This window comes from Camelus bactrianus, chromosome 18, assembly GCF_048773025.1.
Source record: "Camelus bactrianus isolate YW-2024 breed Bactrian camel chromosome 18, ASM4877302v1, whole genome shotgun sequence".
In the NCBI taxonomy this organism is placed as follows: domain Eukaryota; kingdom Metazoa; phylum Chordata; class Mammalia; order Artiodactyla; family Camelidae; genus Camelus; species Camelus bactrianus.
This window is the reverse complement of record NC_133556.1, coordinates 37,112,323-37,122,874: the sequence shown is the minus strand read 5'-3', so window position 1 is coordinate 37,122,874 and position 10,552 is coordinate 37,112,323. Positions and strand designations below refer to the sequence as shown.

Genomic DNA, 10,552 nt, shown 5'->3' with positions numbered 1-10,552 from the left:
AACACACATACAAACAACAAACATCACACACAAAAAAAACAAAAAACATTTAACAGTATCACATGCAGTCATGGATATAGAATATTAGAATCCATAATCCACTAATATTGAAATGTAAATTCTCAAAACTACTTTGAAGAACTATTTGGCAATATTTAACAAAGCTGAATATACTCATACCCTCAAATTTCCACTACCAAAGGTTTAAGATATTATAGATTATACATGAGCATAAGACATTACAATAATGTTATAGTGGGATTAAAACACAGTGGAAGGAGGAAAACTGGAAATATTGAATGTAAACAAGTCTCTTGAATAGCAAAGAGAGGTGTGTTCAAAATATATTTTTTAGATTGGACTGAAATAACCTCATGCATATGTGCTGAGTGGAATGATGCACTGACATGTATGGGATTCAAACGCTGGTGGTTAGGTAGACATGAGGGTGAATGTCAATGGAAAGTTTATGGAAATAAAGTGTTTTACAACTTATTGTGTATCTTTATGGAAATAAAGATAATCTCTCCTCTTGGATTCTAATTTCCATCTCTGCAATCCTTCAGACAAAGTAAAAGACCTATTTCCTCAAGCAATGTCTCTATAATAAATGATCATGACAATAACATTCATATAGAGTATCTGACCCTTTATTATTTGACAAGACCTGTCCTTGCTAAGGCATGGAGAATCAGACTGAGAGAGGCTAAGAGATTCACCGAAGATAAAGTAGCTAGGAACACAAATGTAAAATGTAAACCAATGCCGACTGACTCCAGAATTCAACTTAGCCAACTTCAATAACTTAACCCTGTCAGACTGCCCATCTGACTATATACATACCAGTTCTTTAATTTGCAACTACTGCTTAAGTGTTTTCCATATTTTCTTATACACATGCTTTTTATACTGTGGATTTTTCAACCATAACAAAACTCTGAGATAGCAAGCTTCGAGATACTTTTCCAGTTACCTGGCAATAAGCTGCTTGACAATAAGGCAATAAGTCTGAGCTGAGATAGTCTTCACTATTTTACATTTCTTGGTCCATCCTTGTCTAGACTTATTCTGCTTCTTTTACCTTTCTAGTTATATGAGCCAAAAGTATTTTTTTCTTCAAAATAATTTGAATTCACCAAAAGAGACCAGAATAATCCAATTCCCAACCTTCAGTCAGATTCAGTCTTTCCCTTCCTTATGTTCTCATTATAGTTTCTTTACATACAGCATTTAGTAAACTATCATTAAACTTTTCTGTATACATTTCTTATTTTCTCAAGATGGAAGGTAAAGACTGTATCTTCTTTAACTCTGGAGTACTGCTTTCCCTGATACTATGCTTCTGAAATAGTTATTGTAGGAAAAATTATACTATACTAAAATTGATTAAAAAGAATAAAGACCTGTGGCAGAAATGTGGTCCTTCAGTCAAAAGAAACTGAATTCTTCTATAATTGATAACATTGTATTTTAATTTTCCCACTGGCATAATAGGGATTAAATGGCCCTAAGGCATTAAAAGTATTAAAATGGTTAATGTAGAGTTTCACATTTTTAGTATATGTAGATTAATTGTACTGAAGATTGTGTATATGTAGCTTCATTTCTTCATGAAGTTTTCTGTCTAAATATGAGAAAAAGACTTCTATATTTCACATTAGTAATCAATATGAGCAACATATTATTTGCTAGAAACAATTACCATACATAGAAATAATTTACCAGTTTTTTACCTACCGAAATATATTGTAACTATTTCCATGTTGTCCATAATTTTAATTATCAGGAATACTTACTTCATTTCCTAATAAAAGTCACATTTATTGTAGAAATATTTATGGTTATGCCAAAATTTAGTATGATTTTTTGTCACAAATAAAACTAATTTTATCTTTTTAACTTTAAACAGATTTTTATTACAGAAAGGTTGTCACATAATTAACTACTTCTCTGCATTGTACACAATTATTTTTATTCCCCACAGTAAGACTGCTTCCTAACTTCCTATCTGACGTTGACAGGTACTAAAATTCTAGTTTTAACAGAATAGTAATAAAAATTCCTCAGTGATTTAGGTTGAAGGCAGTTCACTGGGACATGGCTCTTGCACTGTTACTGGGAATGTACAAATGTCTTTTTACTCTTTTGTCTTTCACATACGAAAAACAAGATAAGTTATCTGTAGGCATGGGCAGTGGCAGCAGTAAACCATTATATGTTTTCCACTGAAACTAGTAACTGATGGTTATAGTTATTTCCTTATACAATAAGCCACCTTTTCTTCCTTCATTTCCTTCAACTGACTTCTCTGAAGTTATTGGTGAGGAACGCTGCCTTGAGCTTCCTTCACAACTCAGTAACAATGGTTAAGCACTATTTCAGAAATATAACATGCTACCTCCCATACCAACTCCCGTTTCATCATTCTACCCATTAAAGGGTCCTTCTCTTTAGAACTTCCTGTGACTACATCTTCCGCTATAATTAACCAGGAGGCCTCTCCAGCATCATCCAATAAAGTACTCTTACAACCTTCATTGGATCTTTGATTCCTTTATCATCAAATTCACATAATCTACAAGTGTACTGCTGTAACCAACTCCTGAGGAGTTTTGCCTAATTTTCTCAGCTATCACTGATCCTTCAACATCTGAATTCTTAGTAATGGTCCTTGCATGAATTTTGAGTGTTCTTTTAATAATTTCCATATCAATTTTTGATCTGCCTTAGCTTGAGTTATTGAGTCCAAGGCTGGAATGCACTGAAGCAGAGCACAAACACCTTCCAGAACAATGCGTTCCTCAACAGCAGCTCATGTAACACTGAGAGCACCTGTAACTCTTTTTATTCACTTCAACACCATCTGTCTCAACCAACTTTCAGCAAAATTACTCCACCTGAGTTCTGTCAGATGATCATTTCACTTTATCTTTTCATATTTACTGGTTGTAATATATAATAGCTCAATGATCTCTTAAATATGTTTTGCAGTTTGAACTTTGTCACCTTTTTCTTTCAAGAGCATGGCATCATCTTTGGTCACAATGACCTCCCCAACTTCTCCTAAGTCTAGAGGCTTAACAACTTCAAGATTTAGAGTCAATCCTTCTTTTTCAAACACGGCACTATCAGAATAATAGCTAAGATTTTAATATGCTTCTTTCTATTTAATATGCTTCTTGGTCACCAAAACCAAGAGCTTTAACTGCTATAACATGAAGACCAACTTTTAGCCTACTCAAAACAAGTGTATCTAGACATTCTCCATCAACATCTTTAGCAGTTATGATCAAGGGCTTACAGTGAGCACAGGCAAGTTAAGAGCAGATATAATAAACTGAAAAGAAGAAATTTTCTTTCATTCAACAAAGCATAGGCATCTTGTAATTCACATTTCTGACATTTTGATGTATCAATACAGTATAGAGAAATATAACCTCAATAAAATTCATGCCCTCAGTAATTTCTAATTCATCATTAAATGTTTTTCCATTCTTTACTGTGATGACACTCTTTCTTCTAACCTTTTTTATTGCATCAGATATGATGTAGCATTTGTCTCCATTTGCAAAACTCCCAACAACGTGAGCAATTTCTTCAAGGGTTGCCACAGGTTTAGACTACCTCCCAAATTCAGCAATTACAACATCACCAGATACCATCACACATCTCCTGATTTTCACTAGATTAGCATCTTGGTTAATCTTCTAAAAGCCTTCTTTGGCAATAAAACTTGCCAGCACAGCAGCAGTAGCATATCATTCCCATCCTCTTCATTTATGCTGTTGGCAACATCTTAAATAAGTTTAGTGCTAATATTTTTGTATTTATCTTTTAAATCAGTGGATTTGGCAATGGTCACATCATCTCTTGTTATTTTGGGACTTCCCAAGCTCTGTTCAACAATCACTGCATTTCCCTTTGGCCCACAGTAACAGCTTACAGCATCAGCTAAAAGGTGTACAGCGTGAAGCATTAAGAATAGAAATCTGTAACCAAGTTTACATATTTGGCATAAGTCTAAGTGTGATGAGAAGCCAGTGCCTTGGACATTGGTTTTATCTGGGGAAGGACTGTCAGTAATTGAAACATTTCTGCCAGGCAGCAGCAGGGCATCTGTGGTGAGTGAGGAAAAACTAAATTCCTTTCCCTTGTTATTCATTTAATCCTGAGTTAAACAAATTTAAATTTGAACACACTTGAATGGAATGCCTAAAGGGGTAAAATTCATCTCACATTTATGTTATAGAAACTACTTCATGCTCTTAGAACAGATACATTTGAACACAATTTTCTATTGAGTAAAACAGAATCAAAATTTGTAGTTGCAAATTAAGAACTCCTGAAGCCTACAAATAAAATGTGAAAGTTATATTTTAGGTATTATATCTGACTTATCAAGCAGTCAATTTTTTATCTACTCTAAGTTCTCTGAGAACTGAGTTGAAATTGACTTAATTTAAAAATAGAGCAAAGAGCCTTCTGCACATTCAAAACTTAAGACATAAACTCACTCAAATAAAATTTGTTAAATTCACTAATCAAAGAGTTCCTCAGGCCTTAACCCAGACTAATGCTTTTGAGTGAGCAATATCCTTGTTCAACAGCCTTAAGAGAGCCTTTGCATTTTTTATCAAACAATATATTGCAATTAACAATTAATTTTGCTTCAATAAACTTTATTTCCCATGGAAGAAAAACATGTGATATGTTTTCAAACAAATGCTGTTAAGAAGTGTATTAATTTAAAAAGGCTCTGGAATGAGGGCATGGCCAAAATGGCAAAGTAGGGAGACCCAGAGCTCATTTCCTTCTATGGGTACCTCAATATGACAACTATTTGCAGAGTGACTGTTGATGAGAAGGACTTGAAAACTAGCAGAAAACATTTTCCACAACTAAATTTATAAATAAAGAACCACAATGAGACAAGAAGGAAGGGCAGAGAAGTGCTACAGTCAAGACTCACATCCCTGGGTAGGAGACCCACAAATGGGAGGATAATCACAACTGCAGAGGTTCTCCCCAAGAAGCATGGGGTCCAAGGCTCCCTGCTGCAGGAACCTGAACCGGGAAGATGAGCCAGCAGAACATCTGGCTTTGAAGGCCACTGGGGCTTGTGTAAAGGCTTCTACAGAAGGCTGTAGAAAACAGAAACTTCAGACTTAAAGGGCTCAGGAAAAGTCTCACATGCTCCAAGACCCAGCACAGAAGAAGTAATTTAAAAGGACACTGGGTCAGACCCACCTGCTGATGTTGGAGAGCCTCCCAGAGAAGTAGGATGCAAAAGAGAACCCCTGGGACACAGATGCTGGTAGAAGCCATTTTGGGGAGCTTGTTCTACCAAGAGGACACTCATGCTGCCAAGTGCCACAATGGAGTTAGCAGTAGGGGCTTACCAACACACCAGCCAGTCAGCTCCAGTCCTAGGACATTTTAGGTAAAGCAGCCATTCATGTGTGGGCCTAGTCCCTACCCACAAGCAGGCTGGCATCAGGACCCCAGAACCCAACAAGCAGTGCCCCATGATGCAGCCCCATCTACGTGCAGGCTGCAGACAACTTGATGAAAGGACAGTTCCCGCTACCAGCATACTCACAGCAGTCAACTCTGTAACAGAAGGGCTCATGCAGCCCACATATGGAGCATTACTTCAGCATAAAGCTCCTGTGACCAGACGGGAGCATGCTGGGGCCCACAGGATGTCTCCTGCATAAGGCTACTTCTCCAAGATCAAGAAACATAACTGACCTACCTAATCTGTAGAAATAAAAACAGGTATCAGGCAAATGAGGTGACTGAAGAACATTTTCACAAGGAACACAGTAAGACTCCTAAACAAGAGCTAAGTGAAGGTAGAGATAAGAAGTCTACCTGATAAGGAATTCAAGTTATTGATTATAAAGTTGCTCAGTGAGCTCAGGAGAAAAATGGATGAACACACTGAGTTTAACAAAGAGGTAGAAAATATAAAAAAGAACCAAACAGAGCTGAAAACTACAAAAACTGAAATAAAAAATGCACTGTAACAAATCAATAGCAGACTACATGATATAGAAGAGTAGATCAGCAAACTAGAAGACAGAGTAGTGGAAGTCACCTAAGCAGACTGAATTCATATCAAGTATCTTTTCAGATCACAAGAGTATGAGACCAGAAATCAACTACAAGAAAAAAAAAAAACCTGCAAAAAGCACAAACATGTGGAGGCTAAACAATATGCTACAATATGCTACTAAACAACCAATGGGTCACTGAAGAAATCAAAGAGGAAATGAAAAAAAAAATGCTTGGAGACAAATGAAAATAAAAACACAATGATCCACAGTCTGTGGGATGCAACAAAAGCAGTTCCGAGAGGGAAGTGTATAGACATATGAGCTTGCCTCCGAAAACAAGAAAAATTTTCAACAACCTAACTATACACCTGAAGGAACTAGAAAATGAAGAATAATCAAAACCTAAAGTTAGTAGAAGGAAAGAAATAATAAAAATCAGAACAGAAGTAAATGAAATAGAGACTAAACAGGCAGTAGTAAAGATCAATGAAAGTAAGAGATGGTTCTTTGAAAAATGAACAAAATTGATAAACCTTTGGCAGACTTATCATGATGAAAAGAGAGAGGGCCCAAAGAAATAAAATCAGAAATAAAATACAAAGGATTAGATGAGATTACTACAATTATATGTCAATAAAATGAACAACCTGGCAGAAATGAGTAAGTCCCTAGAAACATAAAATCTCCCACATCTGAAATCAGAAAGAAATATGAACAGTCCATTTACAAATAATGAAATTGAATCAGTAATAACAAACAAAAAAACAAACAAAAAAAACTCCCAACAAACAAAAGCCCAGGACTGAAAGGATCAGATACCTTTATAGTAAATTCTACCAAAAACACAAAGGAGAGTTAATACATAGCCTTCTAAAACCATTTCAAAAAAACTGAAGAGGAAGAAACACTTGCAAACTCATTTTACAAGGCCAGCATCACCCTAATCCCAAAACCAAACACACCACACACAGAAAAGAAAATTACAGACCAATATCACTGATTAATATAGATGCAAAATCCTCAAAAAAAATTAAGGAAGTCAAATTCAACAGTACAATAAAAGGATCATACACCATGACCAAGTAGGATTCATCCCAGGGACCTAAGGATGGCTCACTATTTGCAAATCAGTCAATGTGATACATCCCATAGACAAACTGAGGAATAAATACATTATGATCATCTCAATAGACACAGAAAAACTTTTGACAAAATTCAACATCCATTAACGATAAAAACTCAGCAAAGTGGCTATAGAGGGACTACACCTCAATACAGTAAAGGCCAAATACGGCAAGCCCACAGCTAACACCATACTCAATGATGAAAAGCTGAAAGCTTTTCCTCTAAGATCAGTAACAGGACGAGGATGCTCACTATTACTACTTTTATTCAACACAGTATTAGACATATTAGTCACAGCAATCAGACTGGGGAAAAAAAAAGGAGACAAGGCTTCCAAAATGAAAATGAAGAAGTAAAACTGTTACCATTTGCCAATGACATGATACTATACATAAAAAAATCTAAAGATGCTGCCAAAAAGCTATTAGAACTAAAACATAAATTCAGTAAAGTTGTAGGATAAAAAATTAATATATAAAAATCTGTTGCATTTCTTTGTACTAGTAACAAATGATCAGAAAACAAAATTAAGAAAACAGTCTCTTGCAATTGCAGCAAAAACAATAAATCTAAGAAGATAATGCACCTGTATTCAGAAAACTATAAAACATTCATGAAAGAAATTAAAGATAACATAAATAAATGGAAAGATGTACCCTGTTCATAGATTGGAACAATTAATGTTGTTAAAATGACCATACTACCCAAGGTAGTACACAAAGTCAACGAACTTCCTATCAAAATACAATGGCATTTTTCACAGAATTAGAACAAATAATTAAAAAATTTGTATGGAAACACAAAATACCTTGAATAACCAAAACATTCTTGAGAAAGAGAAACAAAGCTGGAGGTATTATGTTCCTTGATTCAAACCATACTATGAAGCCACAATAATCAAAGTAGCATGGAACACGAGAATTAATATATGTATGCATATGCATGAATGCGACATTGTGCTGTATACCAGAAACTGACACACTGTAACTGACTGTAATTCAATTTAAACAAACAAACAAACAAACAAACACTATGGTGTTGACATACAAACAGACACATATCAAGGGAACAGAACAGAGAGCCCAGAAATAAATCCACAAGCATACGGTCAATTAATCTACAACACAGGAGACAAGGATATACCCTAGGGAAAAGAGATGACTTTAATAAATGGAGTTGGGAAAACTGGATAGTTACATACAAAAGAATCAAACTGGACTAGTTTCTCATATACATACAAAAATATACTTAAAATGGATTGAAGAGTTAAATGCAAGACCTGAGACCATAAAAAAATGTTCTAGAAGAATCATAGGTAGTAAGCTCTTTGACAGGGGTCTTAGCAACATTTTTTAAAATCTGTTTCCTCAGGCAAGAGAAACAAAAGCAAAAATCAAAAATGAGAATACATCAAACTAAAAATCTTCTGCATACAGAAAATACTATCAACAAAATGAAAAGGCTGCTGGCTGAATGGGACAAGATATCTGCAAATAATGCATCACATCTGATAAGGAGTAAATATCCAAAATACCCAAAGAACTCATACAATACCAAAAAAAAAAAAAAACCAACCCAAACAATTAAAAAAGGGACAGAGGACATTTTTCCAAAGAAGACATACAGGTGACCAACAGGAAGGTGAAAAAGAGGCTCAACATCACAACCAGCAGGGAAATGCAAACCTAAACAACAATGAGCTACCACCTCTGACGTGTCAGAATGGCTATTAGCAAAAAGAGAACAAGAAGCCTGGGCATGGTTGTAGAGAAAAGGGAATGTAAACACGTACAGTCACTATGGAAAACAGATGCCTTAAGAAATTAAAAATACAACTATCATATGATCCAACCATTCCATTTGAGTATTTGAAGAAAACAAAAACATTAATTAGAAAAGATACATACATCCCTATTTTGTTGCAGCGTTATTTACAAAAGCAAGATGTGAAAGCAATCCAACTACCCATCAACAGATAAATGGATAAAGAAGATGTGGTATATATCTACAATGAAATATGAGACATAAAAAGGAATGAAATCTTGACAACTGTGACAACATGGAAGGACCTAGAGGGTATTATACTAAGTGAAATAATTCAGACAGAGAAAGACAAATTCCATATGATTTCATTTATATGTGGAATCTGAAAAATAAAACAGAGGAACAAATGTAACAGAAACACTCATAGATATTCACAGAGCTGGTGTTTGACAGAGGTGAGGGTGGATGAGAGGATGAGAAAAATGGTGAGGGGGATTAAGAGGTACAAACTTCCAGTTACAAAAAAATGAGTCACAGGGATGCAGGGTACAGCATGGGGAATATGGTCAATAATACTGTAATATGTTTGTACAGTGACAAATGGTAACCGGAGTTATCACAGTGATCATTTAGTAATGTGTAGAAATATCAAATCACTATGTGGTGCACCTGGAACTAACACAGTACTGCAGATCAATTATAGTTCAATTAAAAAATTAAAATAGTTTTATCTGCCCTATGCTATAGTAAAATCTATTTTCCTAATTAAGCATTGTGTAAATGTTTTGTGTTTTTCCAATAACTATCTAATGACATTAAAGTTTGTTTCCTAGAGCCCAAAGTGTCAAAATTTTACATGTGTATTTAAGTGTGTGTTTATGTATGTAAAGTATATGTACATATATATTTAATTACATCAAAGTACTTTTTCCATAATTTTAATTTTTGTTTTTTATTCCCAATCAAATTTAAGCATAATAGGAGGGCAGAAATTTTTGTTTTCCTTTTCTTGTTGTTCATTGCTGCCTCCCCAGTGCTTAGGTCCAACCGTTGCACATAAAATTTCAGTCAGAATATTTTTATAATGTGTAGAAAAAATTTTACCCACTAATATCATCCTGTATCTGCCAACGTAGACAAGTAAATAAAAAAATTCTTGCCCCTCTACAATATGAAATTGATTTTTGCTGTAGGATGTCAAAAGTTAGTTAAAGTCTATGTACAGCCCTTCATTTAATGAGCCAGGAGAACCCTCAGCTTTTGCAGCAAACTAGTCAGCAATAGGAGAAATTCATTCAGATATTGAAATAAGCCCCCTGGAGCTGGTGGATATCTGGGATGTGGAGCATGAAATGGGTCCATAAGTGAGGAGGCCGGGAAGATGAACTCCATCCAAGTGACAATGTAGGAGAAAGAAACTATAGGCAAGTTGAAAGCCCTGGGCTTCCCAGAGAACCTGGTGATCCAGAACTACTTTGCTTGTGGAAAAACAAAAAGCAAAAAATAAAACAAAACCAACCAACCAGAGACACTGGCTGCAACTTCCTCCTGAATCAGAACTTTGACGAGGAATGATACTGGGAGGGAGGGCAGGCCACTCACAG

The 10,552-nt window shown here is 35.3% G+C and overlaps 1 pseudogene; it reads right to left on the bottom strand.

Moving 5' to 3' along the window:
* Window positions 1-715: 715 nt before the first annotated feature.
* LOC141573834 (60 kDa heat shock protein, mitochondrial pseudogene) lies at window positions 716-4,092 on the bottom strand (annotated as a pseudogene).
* Window positions 4,093-10,552: the final 6,460 nt, after the last annotated feature.